The following is a 25,049-nucleotide window of genomic DNA, read 5'->3' on the forward strand; positions in this document are numbered from 1 at the left end:
CAAGGATCAATGGATGCTAGCTAGCAGACCTATAAACTGGATAACAGATACATGAACTAACCATGAAAACCAGTGTTAAACACAAGGATCAATGGATGCTAGCTAGCAGATCTATAAACTGGATAACAGATACATGAACTAACCCATGAAAACCAGTGTTTGTTTACGTAGTTTGGTCAATCAGCAAATAAGGAAGAGAATAAACAAAAGGCTTCAAAACCAAATACCCCGGTAACCGAGTACCCGAAAAAAATTAAATTTTGTGACCCGGGCCCAACTCGAAAAATATCTGGTCGGTATCGGATATTTTTCTTTTAAAAAATTATCCGATTTTTTTAATTCGAGTCGACGGGTAAACGGGTTGGGTATTTTTTGAACACTCCTAAAACTTACAAAGCTTAGAAACTAAAATTAATGGTAAATGGTAGCTTAACTGTTTTTTATTAATTTAATTTTAATCTCTCAAGTGCTTAAGAAAAAGTTCAAGAATTTTAACTCTCACTCTATAACTCAATTAGGAACTTTAAGAAAGAGAAAAAAGATGATAAATTGGTACAAATGTGAAATGTCTGTTTAGATCAAGATAATTGTAGTTCAAAATTCCAACAAAAATTAAGATAAACTATGCATTTAATATTTAAATTATCAGTTTTGATTTATTTTAGTACCTAAACTTTCATTTTTTTTAAATTACACATAACGTTTAGTTTTCATTTCATTTTAGTACCCCGCCATTAAAAATTTAATGCGTTCAATATCTAAACTATCGGTTTTGGTCCGTTTTAATACCTAAACTTTTAAATTTTTTCAAAACTTAACGCTAAATTTTGAACATGATACTGAAATAAAATAAAAACTAAAGTTTTTAACGGTGAGTATTAAAATAAAACAAAAACTAAAGTTTTTAATGCAGACACTAAAATAAAACAAAGGCTATTTAGGTATCATTTTAAAAAATTGAAAATTTAGGTATTAAAAAAGATCAAATCTGATAGTTTATGTATTAAACACATAGTTTACCCAAAAAAATAAAATATTTGAAGTAAATTAATTAAAAAAAGGAAAATCAGGAGGAGAAATTTGAAGAATGATAAATCGATGGGCCTAATAGTGTATTTAAACAATGTCAATCTAATTAAAACTTCGAAAAAAAGATCGAATTGTTTTCTTTCAAGGTAATTTCAATCTTGTTTACCTCTTCTACTAGATTCAAAGCTCCCTATAAAAGAACATCAATTTTCCTTTTTAATTTTTGCAGAAGCAAACATCGTTACTTTCTTCCTCAGTCGCCGCTCCCTCGTTGGGGTTAGTATCAATATCGCCGACGATTCACTTTCACCGACAAAAATACCCAGAGTAAAATATCCAATTTAGCCCCCTTTTGCCTTTCTTCTATTATTGAAGAATCCCAACAAAAGTTTGGGTTTTATATTTTGGGGGCAAGAATAGTAATGGCGGCGGTAGCGGCAACGATGGTCAGCTCGGCTGGAGGCTTACTGGCGATGCTTAACGAGAGCAATCCTCAGTTGAAGTTGCATGCTCTCTCTAATCTAATTGGGTTCGTTGATCAGTTTTGGCCAGAGATCTCCACCAGCGTCCCTATAATGTAAGCTTGAATTTTGTTTTCTTTGTTGTTTTTTTAATAGTTAGTCTGGGTTTGGGTTTTATTGTTTGTTTGATTTGGTGGGTGGGAACGCTGAATGGAACAAAGTGATGCAAAATAATTTCGATGTTTTGTTTTAGCTATTGTAGAGAAAACTAGGAGTTTAGTTTCTCAGTTAGTTTAGTGCGTGAATTTGGAATTTGGGTATGTTTGAGTCCTTTCATTTGTTTGAGGAGATTTGGTAATGTTTCAATTTTTTTGGTTTTTCAAATTAGGGTTTAGCTGCTAAAGGGTGAAATTTAAGATTCAACTAAATTAGAGCAATTTTCTTGGTATATGTTGTTGTTGCATTGGTCAAGCTATGTGTATTTCAAAAGATTTATAATTTTCAGATTAGGAAGAATTAAAAGAAATTATCTTGTTAGAAAAGATGTGTATTATTCTGCAATGTGTGTGATGGGTTTTTTTTTCTCACTTAGGAAGTCTTAACTTTTGGTTGAATAAAAACAATAGCTATGGTGACATGAAATTTTCCTGTAAACTAAGTGTTGTTTTAATGTGTGTGTTTTGAGCTGTGGAGGAACTAGGAAGGGGAAGAAAGGTTGGTTCTGCCTTCATTCATCTGCTTTGCACAAATTTAAGTTTATATTAGAACGGTTTACTTTATGCTTAGATAGTACCTAATCATGTGGCGTGTAACGGCCAATGGGAGTGGTTCTAATGAGTTTCAGATGTGGGTACTGATATTATGCTTGTGTTTTTCAGAGAAAGCCTTTATGAAGATGAAGAATTTGGCCAGAATCAGAGACAACTTGCTGCGCTCCTTGTATCAAAGGTTCTCTGTTTTCCCTCTTAGTTTGAATTTATATGTTTTTCCATGTTAGTATAGCGCTGTTAAGGCGTGCACTGTGTTGCGCCTCTGTGACTGTGCTTTTTGTTTTGTTGAAGCCAATACATGCAAAAAAGAAAAGTTAGCCTGATTGAAGCTTCCTTTGATTTATCTAATTTTCAATGTTTTCATTTACTGTCTTCACTTCTAATGATGAGAATAATATCAAATTATCAACTTTGGTTCTGATATTCAACAATAGACATGGGATCAATGTTGTTGGTATTTTACCAGTATCTGTTTTAAAGTTTAAAACGAAATGGTACCAGTATCATACCATTATGGCTTTTGTACTGGTCCTGTGGTCCATACTGGTTGTATTGGCCTGTACTGGATTTACCAGTTTATATTAGTCAATTCTTGTCAGTATTGATACTTACGTATTAAAGATTTTGGTTTTGTATTGAAAAAAATACTCATTTCATACATTTACTGACTACATCTATCTATACAATCTTATGTAAAATTGTAAATTTCACACTATCATGTCAAAGCAATGCTGTCGTTTGATTTGGGGAATGTTGTTTGTATTGCCTTTACAGTTTACGCATGATAAAAGTAGAGGCCTTCACTCTAATTGAATTTTATTTTAATTTGTTGTCTTTTAGTTATTTGGGTTAAATTGTTCTTTTCACCAGGTCTTTTTTTACTTGGGTGAACTCAATGATTCGTTGTCTTATGCTCTTGGTGCTGGCCCGCTTTTTGATGTTTCAGAGGATTCTGATTATGTTCATACTCTCCTAGGTAAGAACTTCGTTTAATTTGATACACCTTGTGGTCTTAATAACTGTTTACTTAATTGAAATCCATTAGTATGTTGGTTATGATTTTATTTTGCTGCACCTGAGGGTTAAGGAAAGCCTAAATGTTTGCTTGTTGATTGTACTATATTTCTTTTGTTTTGAATTTTTATTCCAAGCATTTGACTAGTTATGCTTTTGATTTTAGCCAAGGCAATCGATGAGTATGCCAGCTTTCGGTCGAAGGCAGCTGAATCAAATGATGAAGCAGTAAAGGTTGATACTAGGTTGGAGGAGATTGTGGAGAGAATGCTGGAAAAGTATGTAGAGCTTGCTTTCTTGATCGAGTATTTTGGAGTTAGTCTAGCTAACGTTTTGATGTTGTTTTGTTTAGGTGCATTGTGGATAGAAAATACCAACAAGCGATGGGAATTGCAATCGAGTGCCGGAGACTGGATAAACTTGAGGAAGCAATAACAAGAAGTGAAATTTTCATACTACCCTAGCATATTGCACTAATGTTTCTCATTCTTTTATATATCGCCGAGAATTTCGTCATGAGGTAAGGGGCTACTTTAGTAGTCCATAAAGTTATGAAATGCCATTGCTACTATTTTTTAAAGAATATTTGTATTCCTTTATTAGCTGCTCTCTTTTTTGGGGAATTTTGATGCTACCTAGCAAAATCCCACAAGATCTGTAATGCCAGTAAATCTATGGTTCTTTTAGGTGCTTCGGATTCTCGTTAAAGTGTACCAACAACTGCCTTCTCCTGACTATTTGAGCACTTCTCAGTGCCTAATGTTCTTGGATGAACCTGAAGGTGTCGCGAAAATATTGGAGAAACTTCTCCGTTCTGAAAATAAGGAGGATGCTCTTTTGGCTTTCCAGGTTGCATTTGATCTTGTGGAGAATGAGCAACAGGCTTTTCTCTTAAATGTAAGAGATCACCTTTCTGCTCCCAAATCTCTACAATCAGAACCAGCACAGACGGGATCCACTGATCCTGCTCCTGCTGAAAATGAAAATTCTATTGCTCCGGAGGATGTTCAAATGACAGATGAACTTTCTGCTATTGCTACAAATGTACATGAAGCAGATCCTAAAGAAGCTTTGTATGCAGAGAGGCTGACAAAAATCAAAGGAATTTTGTCCGGGGAGACCTCAATACAGTTGACTCTACAATTTTTATACAGTCAAAACAAGTGAGGCATCAATTTCTTTTGTATTGTACTTTGGTGGAACTAAATTCTTATTGTATTATTTTGTTCCTGAAAATCGTTAACTGATTGTGCTTTGTCTTAGATCGGATCTATTAATTTTGAAGACGATAAGCAGTCTGTTGAAATAAGGAATAGTGTTTGTCACAGCGCTACAATCTATGCTAATGCTATAATGCATGCTGGGACAACTGTTGATACTTTCTTGAGGGACAATCTGGTAAAAAATTGTCTTGCTGTATATTTATTCGCTGTTAGGCTAATTGTCATCTTGTGTCTGCTGATTGTTTTGGTTATCATCAGGACTGGCTGAGTAGAGCTACGAATTGGGCTAAATTCAGCGCAACAGCTGGGCTTGGTGTTATTCACAGAGGACATCTGCAGCAAGGGAGGTCTCTAATGGCTCCATATCTGCCCCAGGGTGGGGCTGGAGGGGGTGGGAGTCCATATTCCGAAGGTGGAGCATTATATGCTTTGGGTCTTATTCATGCCAACCATGGCGAGGGCATTAAGCAATTCCTTCGTGATAGCCTACGCAGCACTAATACTGAGGTATATGATTTCCTTGGTCTATGATACGTGATCATTAATTTGTTTTTTCCTTACCTCTATGTCATTTGGGAGAGCTGAATTAATTCAATTGCTGGAGAAAATAGAGTTACCCTGGAGTAAAGGTGAAATAAACATTGGGTAAAAATTTATGTAGGTTATCCAACATGGTGCATGCTTAGGACTTGGTTTGGCAGCTCTAGGAACTGCTGATGAAGAAATCTATGAAGACGTCAAAAGTGTTCTTTATACTGACAGTGCTGTTGCCAGTGAAGCTGCTGGCATCGGTATCGGTTTGCTTATGGTTGGAACTGCTAGCGAGAAGGCAAGTGAGATGCTTGCTTATGCACACGAGACACAACATGAAAAAATTATCAGGTAAAGTTTGGTTTTCGTAATCTTTTTTTTTTTGATAAGATTTGAAGGCCTCATTAAAAACCTCCTTCTTGATTAATGGAGCTTGTATAGAAGCTTCTTAATCATCGGAAGGAGGAAAAGAGTGCCTTATAATTTCATTATAGAAAATAGAATTACAACCTTGGAACAACTATTCCAAAAAACCCTTACAAACAATACAAGAGCCAGAAAACCAAACTAAAGAAGCCAACAACATAAAAATCAACCTATACCAGCCTTTGCTAAACCATCAGCATCCATATTCGCTGTCCTTGCAACCCATCTAACAACCCCCCCGAAAGTTCTAAGACTATCAGCAATATCTCTAACAATAAAACCATATACAATTGGACATGAGTCAACATTATTTAGCCAGTCTACTGCAACCCTGCAATCACTCTCAACGATCAGCCTATCTTTAACCCTCCCTTGAAAAGAGGCAAAGAAAGAAATACCCCTTTGAATAGCTTTAAGTTCCTTCAATGTTGGAGGTCCTGAACCAGCAGGCTCCTGAAAAGAACCTAGGATTGCACCAGATTGATCCCTCATAAGACCTCCAAGACCTGATTCCTTCCAATCACTGCTAGTGGCTGCATCACATTTACCTTGACGAAACCCATAGGGGGAGGTAACCAAGGGATTATAGAAGACTTCAAGAAATTGTAGGATGAATAGGAATCTCCTATAGAAGGATCAGAAATTAAAGAGTCCTTAGTAATAGAAACATCCTTATTCTTTGCTAGAAACCAAGAGGCCAGCCTAACTCTTGTTAAGAAAAATAATTCAGACTGATCAAGCTTTCCCCCTTCAAAAACAATAAAATTTCTGATTTTCCAGATTGACCAAATAACAGCCCCAGGAATGAAAGTCCATATTGCAGAATTGGATTTCAACTCTTGATGTGGGACTGGGTCTATCCCATTAGTGGTCTTACTCTTTGTTGTTTATATATGTTTTGTTGTTTATATATGTTTTCAGGGGTTTAGCATTAGGGATAGCTCTTACAGTTTATGGAAGGGAAGAAGAAGCAGATACATTAATTGAGCAGATGACTCGGGATCAGGATCCTATAATACGATATGGTGGTATGTATGCCATAGCTTTGGCCTATAGGGGAACTGCAAACAACAAGGCTATTCGTCAGTTGCTGCATTTTGCCGTATCAGATGTGAGTGATGATGTTAGGAGAACTGCTGTCTTAGCACTGGGGTTCGTCCTTTACTCGGAGCCAGAGCAGGTTGGTTCTGTCTTTACTCAGCTGTGTGTGATCGATATTTGTTGCACCTTTTTCTGTGTTGTTTGAATTGTGTAGTACCTTTTGGTCAGTCATTGGTCTATGAATTTCTTGAAATCTCAATGGTTTCTCTGATCAAAACTGCAGACTCCTCGAATTGTTTCCTTATTGGCCAAGTCTTACAACCCCCATGTTCGATATGGTGCGGCACTTGCAGTGGGTATTTCATGTGCCGGAAGTGGATTGAATGAAGCCATTTCATTACTAGAACCCTTGACATCAGATGTTGTGGATTTTGTTCGTCAAGGTGCCCTCATTGCAATGGCTATGGTCATGATCCAAATCAATGAAGCCAGTGATTCCCGTGTCGGGACATTCAGGTATGCTATTATCCTATGTTCTTATCATTCCTTTCCTCCGATGTGCATCAATTCCAAATCTGTGTTTGCTTTATATCCCCTTTACTAGGCGTCAACTAGAAAAAATTATACTTGATAAGCATGAAGATACAATGAGCAAGATGGGAGCAATCTTGGCCTCTGGGATCCTTGATGCTGGTGGAAGAAATAACCATAAGATTGCTTTCGAAGACGAAGCATGACAAAGTCACTGCGGTTGTTGGTCTTGCTGTTTTTAGCCAATTTTGGTATTGGTATCCCCTCATTTATTTTGTTAGCTTGTCGTTCTCACCGACAGCTTTTATTGGACTGAACTATGACCTGAAAGTTCCAAAGTTCGAGTTCTTATCACATGCAAAACCTTCGCTTTTTGAGTATCCAAAACCAACTACTGTGGCCACTACTACATCAGCCGTCAAACTTCCAACTGCTGTCCTGTCAACATCGGCCAAAGCAAAAGCTAGGGCTAAGAAAGAGGCCGAACAAAAGGCAAATGTCGAGAAATCATCCAGGGCAGAGGCACTATCTGCTCCAAATACTGGGAAAGAGAAATCAATGGACGAGAAGGATGGGGAAGCCATGCAGGTAAGATTCATCAAGTTATCCTTATTTTGTGGCTATATCTAATACTAAATCTGTCTTTAATTAATTAGATTATAGAATTTAAAACTTGTCTAATGGGGGCTTTGATAACTGGTCATATTTTCGGAATAGTAGAATTTATCACAACTCGTAATCGGGTTATGTCAGGCTTGGGGCTAACTTTTATTTACCAATAGAAAGTAAAAGCTCCTAAGTTCACTTCAAATGCATTGTTTAATGTTTCTAATTCATGTTTTGGTCCATTTTTTTTCTATCGGATAGGTTGATAATCCTCCAGAGAAGAAAGCCGAGGCAGGGCCAGAGCATCGTTGAGATTTTGACCAATCCAGCTAGAGTGGTTCCTGCCCAGGAGAAGGTCATCAAGTTTCTAGAAGACAGCCGATATTCACCTGTGAAGCAGGCACCATCCGGGTTTGTCCTTCTTAGAGACCTACTCCCTAACGAGCCGGAAGCACTCTCCCTAACAGACACACCTGCATCAGCGACATCTCCAGCAGGTGGATCAGCAGCAGCAGCTCAACAAAGTTCCCCATCAGCAATGGCCGTCGACGATGAACCTCAGCCCCCGCAGCCTTTTGAGTTCACATCTTGATTTTGCTTGGATTCACCCTCTTGTTTATGACTACACATTTTAATAGATGCGGTTCCCATTGTTTACTCTTACTCTTTATTTAATGTGTTAGGACTCGAAACACTAGCCAATTCAGTGTGTCAACAAACAGTTTCAATTACTTGATCTATTGATTTTTTTTTAAAAAAAAGTTTTAATTACTTTGCTTTCTTTCTCAATGGGTTAAGCACCAAAAAAGCAAACAGTTGCTTTTGGTTAGACGACTCAACTTTTTGATAAGATAAATCTTATAGACACAATTGTTCGAATTCGGGATAATATAGATGTAGTTGTTCTGACGGGGGACAACTTAAGGTTCCTTCATTCCGAACGGGAATAGGGTCGTTTTGGATTTTTCATCCGATTGCATTAACAATTATTATAACAGGTCAACAACGAGAAGGATTCAGATCAGATCGCTTCTCTTCGACAAGACAGAATGCAACATCTAGCAAAGTATCTGCTAATTAACTACCAAACAAAGCCTGAGTTTCAATTGTTTCCTTGTAATGGATTACTTCGAGTCCGAGAGCAGGAAAGAGGGAGAGGTGGAACTTCATCCAACACCACATTGTTGCAAGTGATGAAGAAAAAGAAGACGATTCCTTCGGGTGTGGGGAACCTGTAGAGGGTTGGAGCTACGGCTGCAATGAATGTAAGTTTTATCTTCATAAGGTATGCGCTGAGTTAGACTTAAAACCCCAGCTTAACCATCCTTCCCCCCCCACCCCCAACAACATCCGCATTTTATTCTCCAAAATCACCTTATACGGATGGTGCATGCATATCTAATTTGTGTGGTGGGAAATCTATGGGGTTTGTTTATCATTGTACTAGTCAATTTGACTGCACATCAACTGTGTTTTGCTTCAATCATCCATGTCTGCAGATTTTCCTAATTCTTTGCACCCTCACCCATGTTCTTCATTCCAAACCATAATTGCCAAGTCAAATATGATTGTTCCGGATGTGAGAAATCATTATCTGGTCCTATTTACCATTGTTTTGATTGTTCCTATCCATCAAACTTTAATATTCATAAAGAATGTGCTGAACTATCCCTTGAGATTATTCACCCCTATGACCGTTTGCATACTCTTGCTCTCTTGCCAGAACGACCTACTCATCCTGAGAACTGTAGTTGCAATTTGTGCAAAATCCTATGAGGCGGGTTTGTTTATTCTTGCTCTCTTTGCAACTTGGAGCTTACTCTTGACGAATTTTTTTCACCACCAACGATCACCGATGCAAGTCATGAACACCCATGGACACGTGTGTGAAGAAAATGGCATTTGTTTGCGACTTTTGTGGCACTGCCGGAGGTCACTCCCCCTATATCTGTACCATATGTAATCTTCTTGTCCACAAGAAGTGCATTTCATTGCCACGCAAGATCGTGCTAACTCGACATCATGTGATTTATCTTTCATTTTCTCATCGAAAAAATAAGTCGAAGATTGGACGTGCAGAATTTGTTACGATGAAGTTGATTTGAGTTATTGGAGTTACTGCTGCTCTGCTTCTAACTGCAATTATGCTGCTCATGTGAATTGTGCACCGATGATGCAATTTGGGATGGAACAATTGCCTTGGAAGACGATGATGAGAGGTCCAGTGAAGCGCTGAGTGAATCCTTGAATTTGATTACTGATGTTGGTGAACAAAGGAGTATCGGAGAGGCTATCGTTGATATCGAGATCAACATGCCTACCATGATCACAATTAACACTCACTTTAGCATCGAGATCGAAGATGATATCCAGTGCGATGCGTGCACAAGGCCTATCTCAGCTCCTTTTACAGTAGCGACCAATGCAAGTTTTTTCTCCATAAGATTGCGCGGAATTACCTAGAGAAAAGTGACACCCGTTTCACTAGCACTTGCTTACGCTCACGGACTCACATGATGGTTATTTGGAATGCACCGGGTGCAGATGTTGATACCATGGATTTAGCTACCGGTGCTACAAAAATGATTGCGAAAGCTATGGATTAAACTTCGACATTCAGTGTATGCTATTAGCGGAGGGCGTTGCATATAGATGCACGAAGCGTTGCGATTTCACTTTAGATTTACATTGTGCGACACTACCGCTTTCCTCTCGGTACAAGTACGACAAACATCCTCTTACTCTGACTTATTCCGATAATCCTAATCCTTCTTCGACTTTACTGTGATCTCTGTGAGAATGAAAGACGACCATACGACTGGTTGTACAATTGTGCTGATTGCGATAGTTCTCTTCATTCAAAATGTGCTCTAGGGATCTCCCGTATATGAAGCTTGGATTTTATCGCCATCGACATCGACTCGTTGTTGTGAGAAACATCTGGAATTGCCCTCCGTGTAAGGTTTGTCGCGAGCTTTGCAACGGGCAGGCCCTCGAATGTAAAGAATCCGAATGCAACTTTACCGTCCACTAGGGATGCCGTTTTTCCACCCTACTAAAATGATATTCTGCTCAAGTTTATCAAATGGCGGTCACAACTTCACAAGTCTGTATCCGCATGATGTATCAGATTTGCCAATAAGGGCTCATGCCCTTTGTCTTTCATATCTACTTTTTCATTCTCTTAATGAGTTGATGATATTATTGGAGAGTTGATAGATATAGGAGGACCAATGGACAATTAGGGTGGGTACGGATCGAGTCTAGTTGAGTTTTGGTCGACTCGAATTCAATTCGAATATTCTATTCCTCTATCCGTCATCTGATTCGATTCAAATTTAGAGAAATTTCGTCCAATTCAATTTTCAAGGTAAAAATTCACTTCTTATTTCAACCGGTACAAATATATATATCTTCATTTTTATTAGATAAAATAGATGTAATTAAATATATAGAGAGAGAGTGGAAGAATGATATTATTATAATTATTTCTAAATATATAAGAGATATTATTATTTTCATTAGAAGATTTTCATCTTAAACTTGAACATGAATCGACCTGATTTTTTAATTTTAAAAAGGTAAAAAGGCTCTTGAGGTCCTTGAACTTTAAAAAAAACCAATCTAGCCCTCATCGTTTTTTGAGATCAATGTAACCTTCCAACTAGAAAAAAGAACCCAATATAACCATTTGATCAACGTTTTCCGTCCTCGACCAACTTTAAGTAAATTATACCATTCATCACTCAATTATTTTCTTCTCTTCTATTTTAGTTACATAGTTCTAAAAGTTTTCAATTTTAGAAATCCTAGAAATTTAAGGGACTAAGTATGTAATTAACCATTTTATTTTAAACACAAAACTCCTTCCATTCCGTCATCGGTTTCTCCTTCCCCGTTCTCTGCTTGCTGTCGACGTCTTTCCTCCTGCTTCGCCCAGCCGAGTCGACCGATTGTTCATTCCGCTGGGCAGCTGGCTTGGTTTTCCCTCCAGGGGCGCCTCTTGAATGGCGAGGAAGTCAGCTCGGCTCGAGATATAGGAGGCGATTTGAGCCGCTAGGAGGCTTTGGCCTGGGAGCTCTTTAGTCCCATTGAAAGGTTCTTGATCGTGGCGGGCGGTCATCGGCGTGGCGACTGTTGAGTCTAAGAAGAATCGGTTGATTTGGTCGAGCTAAGGGTTTGTTTTCTGGTGTTCTGTTTAGGTTCATTAGGAATTCCACTTCAAAAATAATAGCGCTACACTGTTACTCTATTGAGTTTTCTTATTTATTAATCTATGGAGTTTTCGTGTTCAATCAATTCACAATGATTTGTTGTTAATCTAGAGAACTATCGGCCCAGCGGAATGAACAATCGGCCAAGCAGAATGAACAATCGGCCGACTCGGCTGGGCGAAGCTGGAGGAAATACGTCGACAGCAAGCAGAGAACGGGAAAGAGAAACCGATGACGGAATAAAATGAGTTTTTTGTTTAAAATGAAAATGGGTTAACTACATCACTAGTCCCTGAAGTCTCTAGGATTTCTGAAATTGAAATATTTTAGAGTTTACTGACCAAAATAAAAGATAAGAAATAGTTGAGTGATAAATGATATAATTTATCAATTTATAACTGCAGGAATTGACTGAAAAGTTGGTCAATGACGAAATATGTTAGTCATAAGATTGCACTTGATTTTTTCTTTTTAAATTCGAGGGCTACATTGATTTAAAGAAAACGATGAGGGCCACATTAAATTTCTTTTTAAATTATGATCTGAGTCCATAAACTTCCAAGAACTCACAAACTACCATTGACTTTTCAATACTTCCAATTTAGTCATAATTCAGGATGTGACATAATAGGTTTTCAATTTTATTTACAGAGACTTTGTTTTAAGGGTAAAGTATACAAATAGTCTCTCTATTATAGAGCGCTAATTTATTGAGTCTCAAACTATTGAAAGTTACAAAATAGGTCCCTGATTATAAGGTGTTGCTTTATTTAGTCATTCGACTATCAAAAGTTACAAAATAGTTACCCGACTATTCATATGATCTAAGCTCATCATTTTTTGTTGAAAATTGACAATCGTATGAGTTAAACGTTAACATGTTCATTGGAGATAATAAAATTCGATATCAGAATTGTTTGAGTTGTATTTTGTGGATCAAGTCTATGTTTACATTATGTCATCTAGCTAGTATTTTAAACATTAAGTTTTCGAACAAGTGTTTGAAAGCAACAATGGTGCAAGTAAACATCAATGAAATATGATTTTATCATATTATAATCAATAGGTTAATGTCCAACTCATAAGGTCATTATTATTTTTAACGAAAAAAGACGAGTTTAGAACATATGAATAGTCAACTGATCATTTTGTAACTTTTAATAGTCGGGAGACTTAACAGAGCAACAATCTATAGTCGAGAGACCATTTATAACTTTTAATAATCAGGGAACTCAACAAAAAAATGTCTTATAGTCAAAGGACCATTTGTATACTTAAGAACGAGTTTAGAACATATGAATAGTCGATTTTATCTTCTTAAAAAAAATTCATTGCTAAAAAAGTCAGCTATTCAAGAAAATGAATTCAAGTGTTTAACTTAAGGGGGTTTTCTTATCATAAATAATTATTATGATTAACTCGAATACTATAAATTATATTCACAATCATAATAAATATCACATATATAATAAAACATCTATTATAACACATTTTATTAAAAGATAAAATTATACATCAACGTAAAAATATTATGTAAAACCCTAGCTGCTTTTTTCCTCTTCCTCCTTTGTTCTCTTTTTTTCTTATTTGTCAATTTTATTGATCAATCCAACTTTTTCTTCTTTAATTTTGGTTAACCGACGATGACATCGATTTTGATGCTAGTTGCCTCCCACCGATTATCTTTCTTCTTTGTTATTTTTAGTTTTTTAAAAAGAATAATTATGACTTTATATCATGTTCTTTGCTTTTATGACACATTTATCTATGCCTTTGTAACACTTTTTTCTCTGGCTTTTGGTAGCTTTCGATTTTTGCCCTTTTTCGTTTATATTTTTTTCTCAGGGTTGAATTTGGCATCACCACAACTGATCAAGATGACACTTATTTGTTATCATGATGATCTTTCCTACTTTGGACCCTCAGATTGATTTGGATACACATTTTGCGTTCATGGATAGTTTTATCACGTCGCTCGACTTTGGTTTGCAATTTGTCGGTGGTCTTTCAGTAGTTCCATCCCTTTTTGTGATTCATTTGCCGATGCAGTCAGATTTTTTGTATATTTATTTTGTTTGAGGTTTTTGGTTAGGTTTTTTAACCATATGTGATCTAGGTTGCTAGTTTTTGTCTCAATATTAGAAACATAAATACTTGTTTTATTGATTGCATGTGAAATGTTATCTCGCAAAGGTGAATACATGGACCAACTGAGTTGAACACCAAGTCCTTAGTTGCTCTGCACTTTAAGCATCGTTGTGCAGTGACTCGAGTATTATTTGAATTCCATGTTGCGGTCGAAGGGTGATAATAGTCATTGGTGAGTGGACATAGGCAGGGGAAAGGGCAATGGTGTAGCATTGCAGAATCATGGAGAGAGCAATCTTGGTTTCCGTGATTGCAAAGGTCATACCGACACAAGATCGAGGTCCCAGCCCAAACGGAATAAATGCAGCCGCGTTGTATTTGGTCGCTCTGGCAATCCCTTTTGCGAATCTCTCCGGTTTAAACAGATGAACATCATCTCCCCACAAATGAGGGTCATGGTGAAGTGCCATATTTGGGACAAGAAGATCTATATTTGCAGGCAAGACTAGCTTTCCTAACTGAGCTTCTCTTGCAACTTCTCTTACGATAAAAGTCCCTGAACCGTACAGCCGTAGGGTTTCATTAATGATCATTGTCATCTGTTTGCATAATAGAATTATGTGAGATTCTAGCAAAAAGATTAGTGTACTAAACACATGGTACATACACCAGGGTTTTATATTATGACCATGGTAAGATAGTTGCTTACTGTTTTCAGTTTTGTGATGCCTTCAAGATGTGGGTTTTGGTTACCAAATATTTCAATCACCTCTCTTCCTGCTTTTTCTTGCCAATCTCCATGGATTGCTAAAAGGAAGACTGTCCATGCAAGCAGGGAATTAACAGTTTCTTGTCCAGCCAAGTAGAATGTTTTGCACTCATCTACCAAGTCTTCCAATGAAAGCCTGTTCTTCTCGTCCACATCATGGAAGGCATGTACAAGTAATCCCAGAAAATCATTGCCGAAGCTATCGGATTCTCTGTTCACGACTCTGTTTTCTCTTTTCTTAACAATCTCCATCACACAACCTTGTATTTCTTTTGCAAGTTTTCAGACTCCAAGAGATCAGCAGATTTCCATAACTTGCTATACAAGTAAACCAAGGTCAGCTATGTATACCCAAAAAAATCCCATGGAGATTAACAACCTAAAATTTTGCATTAAAAAACTTGTTAATCAAAGCAAAACTCAAGGATTAATTAAGCTTGGAGGAAAGTACATACTTGATGAAAGGAATTGTGGTATTGAAAGCATTTCGAATCATAATTATTGACAACTTGTTCAAGATGGAAAAAATCTTCTCCCCTTCCAAGTAACTGCTACCGAAAGCTGTTCTCGATATCACTTCTGATGTCAATAATCTGAATTCTCCGAACACTTCGATCTCTTTTCCTTCTTGACCTTTCCATTTTTCTAACATTGTTTCAACGCTAGCAATTACTGCCGGGGTCATGTTCTGACAAATTATCCTCCAGTAAGTAAGCAACAAAACACATAAGGCTTTACCTTATGTATAATTCTTCTACATTCTTATATTCCAGGCTTTACCTTCAAGCTTTCTCCATGAAAAACGTTATTGGCCAGCTTCCTCTGCCTCACCCATTTTTCACCTTCAATTGAAACAAGTCCGTTCCCCACTAGCTTGCTAACATAAATTGAAGGCTTCTTCGTTGGATAAGCTTTTTCATTATTTTTCAAAACTTCTTTTACTAGTTCAGGATCCGAAATCACAAGTTGAGCTCGAACGCCATTCCAATAAACATAATTCCTCCCTAATCACATTAAAAAAAGGTCAGTCTTTTCATAGAGCTAGAAGTTAGAAAACACCATGCATCGATCTTACCGTATCGGTTGATCCAGGAGTAAAGATGTGGCTGCACTCTGGGAAATAACTCATGCATCAAGCCCATAGGTTTGCTTAATTCTTCCATTTTCATTTGAGCAACTGCCGTGTTGTTTCCATGGATGAATTTGTAAGGAGGTCCTTTGACTCCCTGTGAATTCAGTATGCGCTGAATACGGAGAGGTGTCCACAAGTAATCATAAAGGAACTTCATCAAAGCTATGAAGAAGAAAGAACATGGGACAAGAACTACAAGCATCATCAAGGCACTCAGTTTTCTCCTCTTAACAATGAATTCAGATGTTGCTTTAGCATTTGTATTGTGATTTCCTCATCAACTAGGGGTCTCAATAACAGTTGACTTCTGATTTATGATTTCCCTTTTTTTTCCATTTGTACCACTTCTTATTTTAATAATGAACTCAGATCCTTTTGGGTGGTTTGAAGAGCATCAAAATTAGGTAACAAGTATCTGTTGATGTCCATTTGGCGTGCAACTGGTAAGGAGGATTAAATTAATCATATAGTGATTACCATATTTGACTCTGATCTTGTCCTTTTAATTTAAATTTAATATAATAATAAACTATGCATCTGCTTCGATAAGCATTGAAATTAGCCAGGAGGCATGTGTCAGGCATATTATTATAAGCCAAAAATACATATAGTCTATTACACCTTATGTAACATCTTGAAATTCGGTATAAAAGTTTGTGTAAATAAATTGGATCTTAAAATTAATAAATGTTGAAATTTGGGTATTAATTGTATGGAAAGTAAGTTGAAAGGATTTGATTGAATTTAAATCTGATTTTCAGAGGACTAATTGAATGAAATCAAAATATAATGACCCTAAATCAGATAGCCCAAATGCTGATCAGCCTTAGCTCACTCGGTTAACCGAAACTGGCCCATATATATATTGAGCCCAATCCATTTATCGGGTCAATCGACTAACGTGACCTACACCGAAGCCAACGTGACCCAATGACCTGCATTTGAGCTTATATCCGTCAAGTCTTGCTCCAGTTAAGCCCAATGAACTAGCAGCAAATTGTCAACTACAGCTTGATCCAAGACCCAATCGCCATAGATCTTGACCAGATCGTCTGAACGCAACCTGCCTTGAGTCCCTGACCCATATTGATCTACATGACTGGTGACCTAGCTCAGACCTAGGCCTAGCCTGACTGGAGAGAGATTGACTCATTAAGTTTGACTCGTTCTGGACCTTCTGGTTGACCTAGGTATATGTCCTAATGACTTGAGATTTATACATATACCTGGAGTTATCCTGATCCGACTAAATTGAATTGACATGTATTTGAAATACGATCCAATTGACTCAAACTCAATCCATTTACTAAATTTGACCTAGACCATATCACGATCGTTTGAACCGATTATTTGACTTTTTTGATCGGTACCAAGTTGCCTAAGTAACTAAAAGAATGATTATTATCTCTAAAGGTTTTAGATTCGAATATCAGAGATTACAAGAATGTTTGAACTATCATTGTCAAATGATGAAGAATCTCTAAAACAAATGCTTCTCGGTAGGCACTCTAGATTAATAAAAAATAACTTGAACAAAAGGTTTGGCCTAAAAGTTGATATCGTCTCCATTCGAATGAGTCTCATGCATGATAATAATTTATGTGTACGAGATGAAAGCTCCTATGTTCCTATTCAAATAAATACTATATCGACGTATAATGAACATACTGGTTTCGTGTTATGCGTCTTCTTTTGCAAGTGTATCAATAATTTATTAAAGTTCAATAAACTTATTCAAAATACATTCTTATTCGTTGATCCTAACCGAAGTTTTGTATGTGTTGTAGTCGGTGCTAGTTATGTATGGAACATTGTGGACTGAGTCTCTAACCCTCATACTGATACGGGTGACCCGATCCGATCTGGGGTATCACATTAAGGTAACCGGTGCGATTCGCAATAAAAATCCATGAAAAATAATTTTTTTATTAAACCATTTCAATTGTAAAACAATTTATAAATATAAACACATATTCATAAATCGTTAATAGATTAAAACAGAATTCGATGAAGTCAAACGTCAAAATAAGATAGAGATTTAATATAAAAACAAATGTGACCTACATGCCCCCTAATTATACAAGTACCGTACTTTGCAAGCAATGCCGAAGGAACTCCCATACTGATATTAATATTGCAAAGGATAAATTACTTTAACCTAAAATGATGAATAATAGAGTGAGCTTAGGGAAAGCTTAGTAATAAAAAACTACCATATGAAGGCTAAAGGACGAGTAGATATGGAAAAGCAAAAAATTTCCTTAATAATTCAGACATCTATAGGTTTTCGTGATGAGCCAAGGTTCCATTGATATTTCTTCAGGTAATAGACATGAAGCTTACAGTTTGAGGAAACATTCAAAGGAAAAGATTCAGGAGATCGAAATAGGATGTCTAGTGTATTCTCACAAAACCAGAATAAACGTAATCATAGTTTAAAAAAAGTAGTAGTTTATTTTCGTAAAACAAGTTTTTAAAATCACTATAGGACCCTTCAACCAAACACCGACATTCAGTTCCTCAGAACTGCATCCATAAGGACTTACCCTAGGCTCATAGGGCGTAGGAGCCAACCTAAGGGAACACATTGGATCCATAAGAATTTCCCTATTTGAAGCATAGGAGCCACATAAGGGGAGTGCCCCCAGGTCCATAAGGACTTAACCTAAGCACAAAGCAAAAGAGTCACCCTAAGGAAGTGCCTTAGGATCCGTAAGGTCTTACCACTAGGCCCACCCAAGGGTCGCCTTAGGTCCATAAGAAATTACCAGCTTGATCAGAGTTGAACATGTAGAACTTTATAACACATCCAACAATATTCCCCATATAAATCGGATCATACAGATAGTAAACAATAACTAAAGGTCAGAATGATCAGAAATCAGGAGTCATATATAATATACATCAGAAAATAGAGATCAGAGATCAAGTTTTTATTTCAGATATCAGATTCATACTTTTTATAAATAGAGAAAAACATATTTGTGCATAGGGAACATACTAGAGGATCTAGATATTTTTCGGAGGTACTAGGTAATTATCAGGAAGGGAAAAATGAATTTCTGCAAGTTGATCAAACTTCAAAAATAAGATCCCTATTAAGAGGGGTCCAACTAACAGATCAAATTAGACAATTAGAAATTGATACTTCATGATCTTTTATGTTTCATGTGCATTAGGAATCTATTCAGGAACATTACATCAGAATTATTTAAGATTCAAACATAACGGGAGCGATTCCATTACTTAGGCCATCAAGGGCATTTTAGTCATTACAATTACTGACGAATTCTTAAATCCAATAATGGTAAAACAATTATTTACGATATTCAAGATTTATATTGAATTATCAGAATTTCAAGTCGGATCAGACTAATCAGATCCCAACAGTGTGATACTTGCTAATAATTTAGAGAGAGTTCCTTAACGAATATTCTCTTCTTAATATTGAATGCACTATTTGAGATGGTCTTCTTCATAATCATTATTGATCGGTTCTCGATAAGATGAATATGTATTCCATTGGTATTTATTTTATTTGTATTGCAAATATATCAAGAATCACTAACGTGCTTGGGTCATGCTTCGTAACCTTTTGGGACAATACCATATTTAGGTTTATCGGTGTTTCCAAAAACTATCCAAAGACATTCACTTATTCCAAGTCATTAGGGTATTTAGTTCACTTCAATATTTGAGGTTACTTTGGTCATTTTAGAGTTCAAGGTATTCCAATCCTTTTAAGGTTCATGGGTATTTTGGTTATTTCAATACTTGAGGTTATTTTAGTTATTTCAAAGCTCAAGGGTATTTAGATTATTTTCTTTGATTCAGTTGCATGCTTCATTTCCAATAATTTAGTCATCAGGAGATTGTTCCAGAATAAAAAATTCTAAGTCTTTCACCATCACATAGGTTAAAAATTGATTATTAGGATTTTTCTAAATAGATAGAGTATTCAACAAGTGAATCAGAAGTTTATCGGATCAAGAATGGCTTTTTATGATTATTTCTACTTTTAGGGTTAATCCAGGTCAGTTTTATCTCACAAGGGTAATTTTGTAATTTCTTATCCTTGAATTTCCAGCATTAAAAATTAGTTAATGAGAAATATCAAAATCTAAGAATTCTGGGATTAATTGCTTTATCGAATAACCATTGAGCTTGAATTATTTCTTATCAATCCTCAGTCCCTTGTGTGAGTTATCCGAGTCTTTTTTTTCAAATAGACCAGGAACTTAAATAAAGGATTCAAGGCTTATATTAGGTCAAATATAAATTTCCATATCATTTCCACTTTCAGAGGTAACTCATATCCTATTTGTATCTTAAGGTTATTTTTGTAATTTTCTTATCTAAGCATTTTCGACATTAAAATTTTTAACGGTAATATTCAGAATTTAAGGATCTTGAGGTCAATTCCCTTACCAATTAATCAATAACCTTGAATTTATTATTTATTTTTTTATCGGTCTTCTGGTTTTCTTGTGCGATTCAATCTAGTCTTAACCTATTTACTACTTTTAAACCATATTCTATTTGAGTCCATCCATAATCAAATATCTAAAATTGACCAATAATATTCATTCATGCAATAACCAATATCAATGTGTTCCGTAAAGCATGCAAAAGTAGTAATATATTACTTTAGTTTTCGAACCACATCAATCGGTCATTTCAATTTCATTCGATCACCTTTGAACTTGAATTATGCACCCAAAATATATTGGATATATGGCAAAACAAATTGCATCACTCAAATAGAACTTAAATGTGAAAATTCGTATCGAATTAGGAGATAAAATGCTGAAAAATAGATTACATGGTTTTAATTTGGCGAAACATACTTCAGATTCAGACTCAGGACATCGAAAAATATAAAACAAGACTTTTTTGAATTTTTTTGACTTTTAGGTCAAAGTCAACGGTCAACGCGGTCAAAACTTAAAGTTAACTCCGGACAGGAACGGTCCATGATCAGGTCAACGGTCAACAGTAGAGACTGATTCTGGTTGACTCAAGTTAGTTCGAGTTGACCCAGTTCGATATGAATTGACTCAATCGATCCGAGTTAACTCGAACTGATTCTTGAATTTTCTAGCTGGAAGAGCTCCCCACGTGCGGTGGTGACGTGTGGTGGCGCGTGTGGCTACTACAAGGGCCGATTTGAGCGACCGAGTACTCTCGAAGCTACTACTCACCAATAACAACTCAAACCATCTCAAAGTCAAGCCATCAATCGAAGAAAACCAAACGAAAATAATATCCGTACTTACCCAACAGTGAAAACGACAAAACTGACGACAGTGGACAACCCAACCACTTGAGTTTTGGCCGAAAGGATGCGAGGATGCGGTGAGGCAAATGACCATCATAATATCTCTTAATCGTCGAAGAATGGCACCGTGACTTGGGTTTTCTCCAATGAGTTTTCAACACTATTTTTGCATCTAATGACGATTGCAACCCCTTAGACCCAACCTAGGAGTTACAACTGAATCAAGTTGACCATGTTGATCGCATAAACAATCCACAAATAATTTTTTTTAATAAATCATTTAGAAAACATTTGCTGAATACAAAATCAGAAATAAACTCATGCCATATCTTAGAAGGTTGAGAAATAAATATTAAACCCCATACAATATATAATCAGGACCACACATCCGATAGCCAAACTGGTCTTATATCTGGATAATATGAAAAAGAAAGACATAAACAGAGTGAGCTACAAGCTCAGTGTGTCCTCTATATATAATCAGGTAATACCAAAAAGCGTAGAAACTTCAAACATAAAATAATAACAAAATAATAATCAAACAATATTATAATTTGAATATTCTACTAGCAGAATGTCCCAACAGAAATTCACAATCTTACCTTTAGTTCCAAATCAACAAAATATGAACATTACCTTACAAGGAGAAACCCAAAACTGAATACTAAAATTAGAATGGGGATTTAGCCCTTCGTAGAGGATCACAACAAAAACAGAACGGGGATATATTCGCATGCATATGTCAGAACGGGGAGTTTATCCTATATAAATGTCAGAACATGGAGTTTATCCTATATAAATGTTAGAACGGGGAGTTTATCACATGCATATGTTAGAACGAGGAGTTTATCCCATGCAGATGTCAGAACGAGGAATTTACACTATGAAGATATCATAATGCGAAATCAGGATGGGGACTAAGCCCATGTAGAATCAGGGATGCACCAATATGCAGATCATGAGTGATGCAACATTATTCAGAAATCATGAATGCCACTAATAATTGTAATTGGATTATTTCGAACATGCTTCCGAACGGTAATACATAACACAATATCATAATATATATCGAGAATATCAAGTAGGTCTAGAGAACTCACCTATAAGCAATAATCCATATCAGCTAGGCCTTACGTTTCCCACGGTTAGTAGTACTAGGTCCTGCAGATCGGGAACCTAAAACAATACTTTTTTTCATAAATACTGATGTCAATCAACTAAACAGAAATATTCTATAAAATCATTAATTTAATACTTACGCGAAACTTGGGATAAGCGATCAGAATCGAACTGAGTGGGATGGGACTAATCAGGGTCTATTGAAGAGCGATCCGGAGATGCGATGGTATCTTCAGAAAATTAGACCTAAAAGTGAGTTCAAAATCTTACAACTTAACATAATTAATACTTAAAATCAAAGATAATGCAAAACATGATTTTCGGGTCAGAATTTGACAAAACGAACATCAAAATCGGAGTTAGGATGTCCAAAAATATAAAGATAGTGGTTTTTGGAAAAAGTCAACGGTCAACAGGTCGGTTAGAGTCAACCGATCTAGCCTGTTCGATCCAGAAGTAAACCGATTCAACCGGTTTTGAGCTATCAGAACAGCCCCACACGCACACAGCGGCGCGTGGAGTGATTCGGGCGATTGAAAAATTACTAAAATTTGCAGAAAAATATTTTAAATAATGGGGTGCCACTTACAAGGGTCGGTTCCTCGAAAAGATTGACAGAGATCGTTTTTTTTAATGAAACCCGAAACTTCCTCCCCTCTGATAAAGCTAACGCCGATGACGATGGATACACCGAGACCACTGGATGAACGACGACGATGAGACGAACAACATGGTATTGGAGGTGTAAGCCACAACCAATCGGACAATAACAGAAAATGAAAGAAAGCCAAAAACGAAACTTAAAATTCTGAAACAGAGATAGAGAGAGAAAAATAAAACACGATCTGGGGGTTGTTCACAGGGAAAATAAGGTAAAAGGAAAATATTTGAGTTTTGAAATAACTTATGGACAAATTACACCCTAATTCCCTGAACTTTTAAAAATTAGCACGTAAGCACTACTATTTATGAACCTTTCAATTTAGCCCCTAATTCGGGGTGTTACAACTCTCCCCTTGAAAATTTCGGCCTCGAAATTTTATCTAACAGAAAAAGATGAGGGGAAAACATCCTCACGGACATTAGAGTTGCTGAAATGGCCTTCAAAAACTACAGTTATTCCACAAATAATCAGTAACAAGCAATTTTTCTCGTTCGAATCACGATAGTCATTTACAAGCAATCCCAGAAAATCACTGCCGAAGCTATCAGCCTCTCCATTCAAAACTTTGTCTTCTCTTTTCTTGACAATCTTCATCACACAATCTTGTATTTCTTTTGCAAGTTTTTCTGACTCCAACAAATCAGCAGATTTCCATACCTTGCTATACAAGTAAACCATGGTCAGATATTCAGAAACTAGTTAATCAAGGCAAAATTTCGGCCCACAATTATCGACAACTTGTTCAAAATGGCAAAAAGCTTCTCCCCTTCCAAGTAGCTGCTACCGAAAGCTGTTCTCGATATCACTTTTGAAGTCAATAATCTGAATTCTCCGAACGCTTCGATCTCTTTACTTTCTTGACCTTTCCATTTTTAAAGCATTGTTTCAACGCTAGCAATTACTGCCGGTGTCATGCACTACCCAAATAATCCTCCAATAAGTAAGCAACAAAAAACATAAGGTTCAGTCAAAAATATATTTGCAGGCTTACCTTTAAGCTTTCCCCATGAAAAACGTAATTGGCCAGCTTCCTCTGCCTCACCCATTTTTCACCCTCAATTGATGGAAGCCCGTTCCTCACTAGCTTTCTACCATAAATTGAAAGCTTCATCTTTGGATAAGCATTTTCATTATTTTTCAGAACTCGTTTTACTAGTTTGAGGTTCTGTAATCACGAGTTGAGGTCGAACACCATTCCAAAAAATAAAGATAATTCTTCCCTAATAACATAAAAAACGAAATTGTCAAATCTTTTTCATAGAGCTAGAAGTCAGAAAACACCATGCATCGATCTGACCGTATTTTTTGATCCAGGAGTAAAGATGTGGCTGCACTTTGGGAAATATATCATACGTCAAGCCCATAGGGTTGCTTAATGCTTCCTTTTTCATTTTAATAGCGTCTTTGCCGCTTCCATGGATGAATCTGTAAGGAGGTCCTTCGATTCCCTGTGAATTCAGCATATGCTGTATACGGAGAGGTGTCCACAAGTAAAGGAACTTTATCAAAGCTACGAGGAAGAAAGAACATGGGACAAGAATTACAAGATCCATCAAGACACTTGATTTTCTTCTGTTAACAATGAATTCAGACGTTACATGGAAACTTTATTATTGCTATGAGGAAAAAAGGACAGTTGACTTACGAATTATGATTTGCTGTTTTCTTCCATTTGTAGTATTTGAAGCTGATTTTGTATTTTAAACTGGATCACAATCTCAGTATAAATGAACAAGGATTAAAATAATTAACTCAGATCCTTTTGGGTGGTTTGAAGAGCATCAAGATTAGGTAGGAAGTATCTGTTTGACAATATTATAAACCAAAACATCAATGTCCTGGCGTTCAAATAATACGGAGGATTATTGATGTGTTTGGTCGTTGTAAAATGTAATTTCATGCATGCCTTAATCGTTTAGAAGTATGAATGCAAAATAGCCTCAAAATACTATGTATGTATGTATGTATGTATGTATGTATGTATGCATTTACGAATAGGATTTTATTGTAAAATACGTTGTCGAGCATCGAAAACCATTCTTTGGTCTGGGCACCTGGCAATAGTTGCCTGTGTTATCTGCCAACTTCACCCAACTAATCCGTCATCCAATATCACCATGTCTCTATCCGAAATGTATTCTGAAGATGATCAA

At 36.4% G+C, this 25,049-nt stretch overlaps 2 pseudogenes; one reads left to right on the forward strand and one right to left on the reverse strand.

Annotated features, from left to right (window-relative positions):
* Positions 1-1,198: 1,198 nt before the first annotated feature.
* LOC120115086 lies at positions 1,199-8,385 on the forward strand (annotated as a pseudogene).
* A 5,645-nt stretch (positions 8,386-14,030) lies between these two features.
* LOC120115090 lies at positions 14,031-16,151 on the reverse strand (annotated as a pseudogene).
* Between the last annotated feature and the right edge of the window lie 8,898 nt (positions 16,152-25,049).

Source organism: Hibiscus syriacus, unplaced genomic scaffold (assembly GCF_006381635.1).
Source record: "Hibiscus syriacus cultivar Baekdansim isolate YM2019G1 unplaced genomic scaffold, ASM638163v2 tig00110258_pilon, whole genome shotgun sequence".
Taxonomy (NCBI): Eukaryota; Viridiplantae; Streptophyta; class Magnoliopsida; order Malvales; family Malvaceae; genus Hibiscus; species Hibiscus syriacus.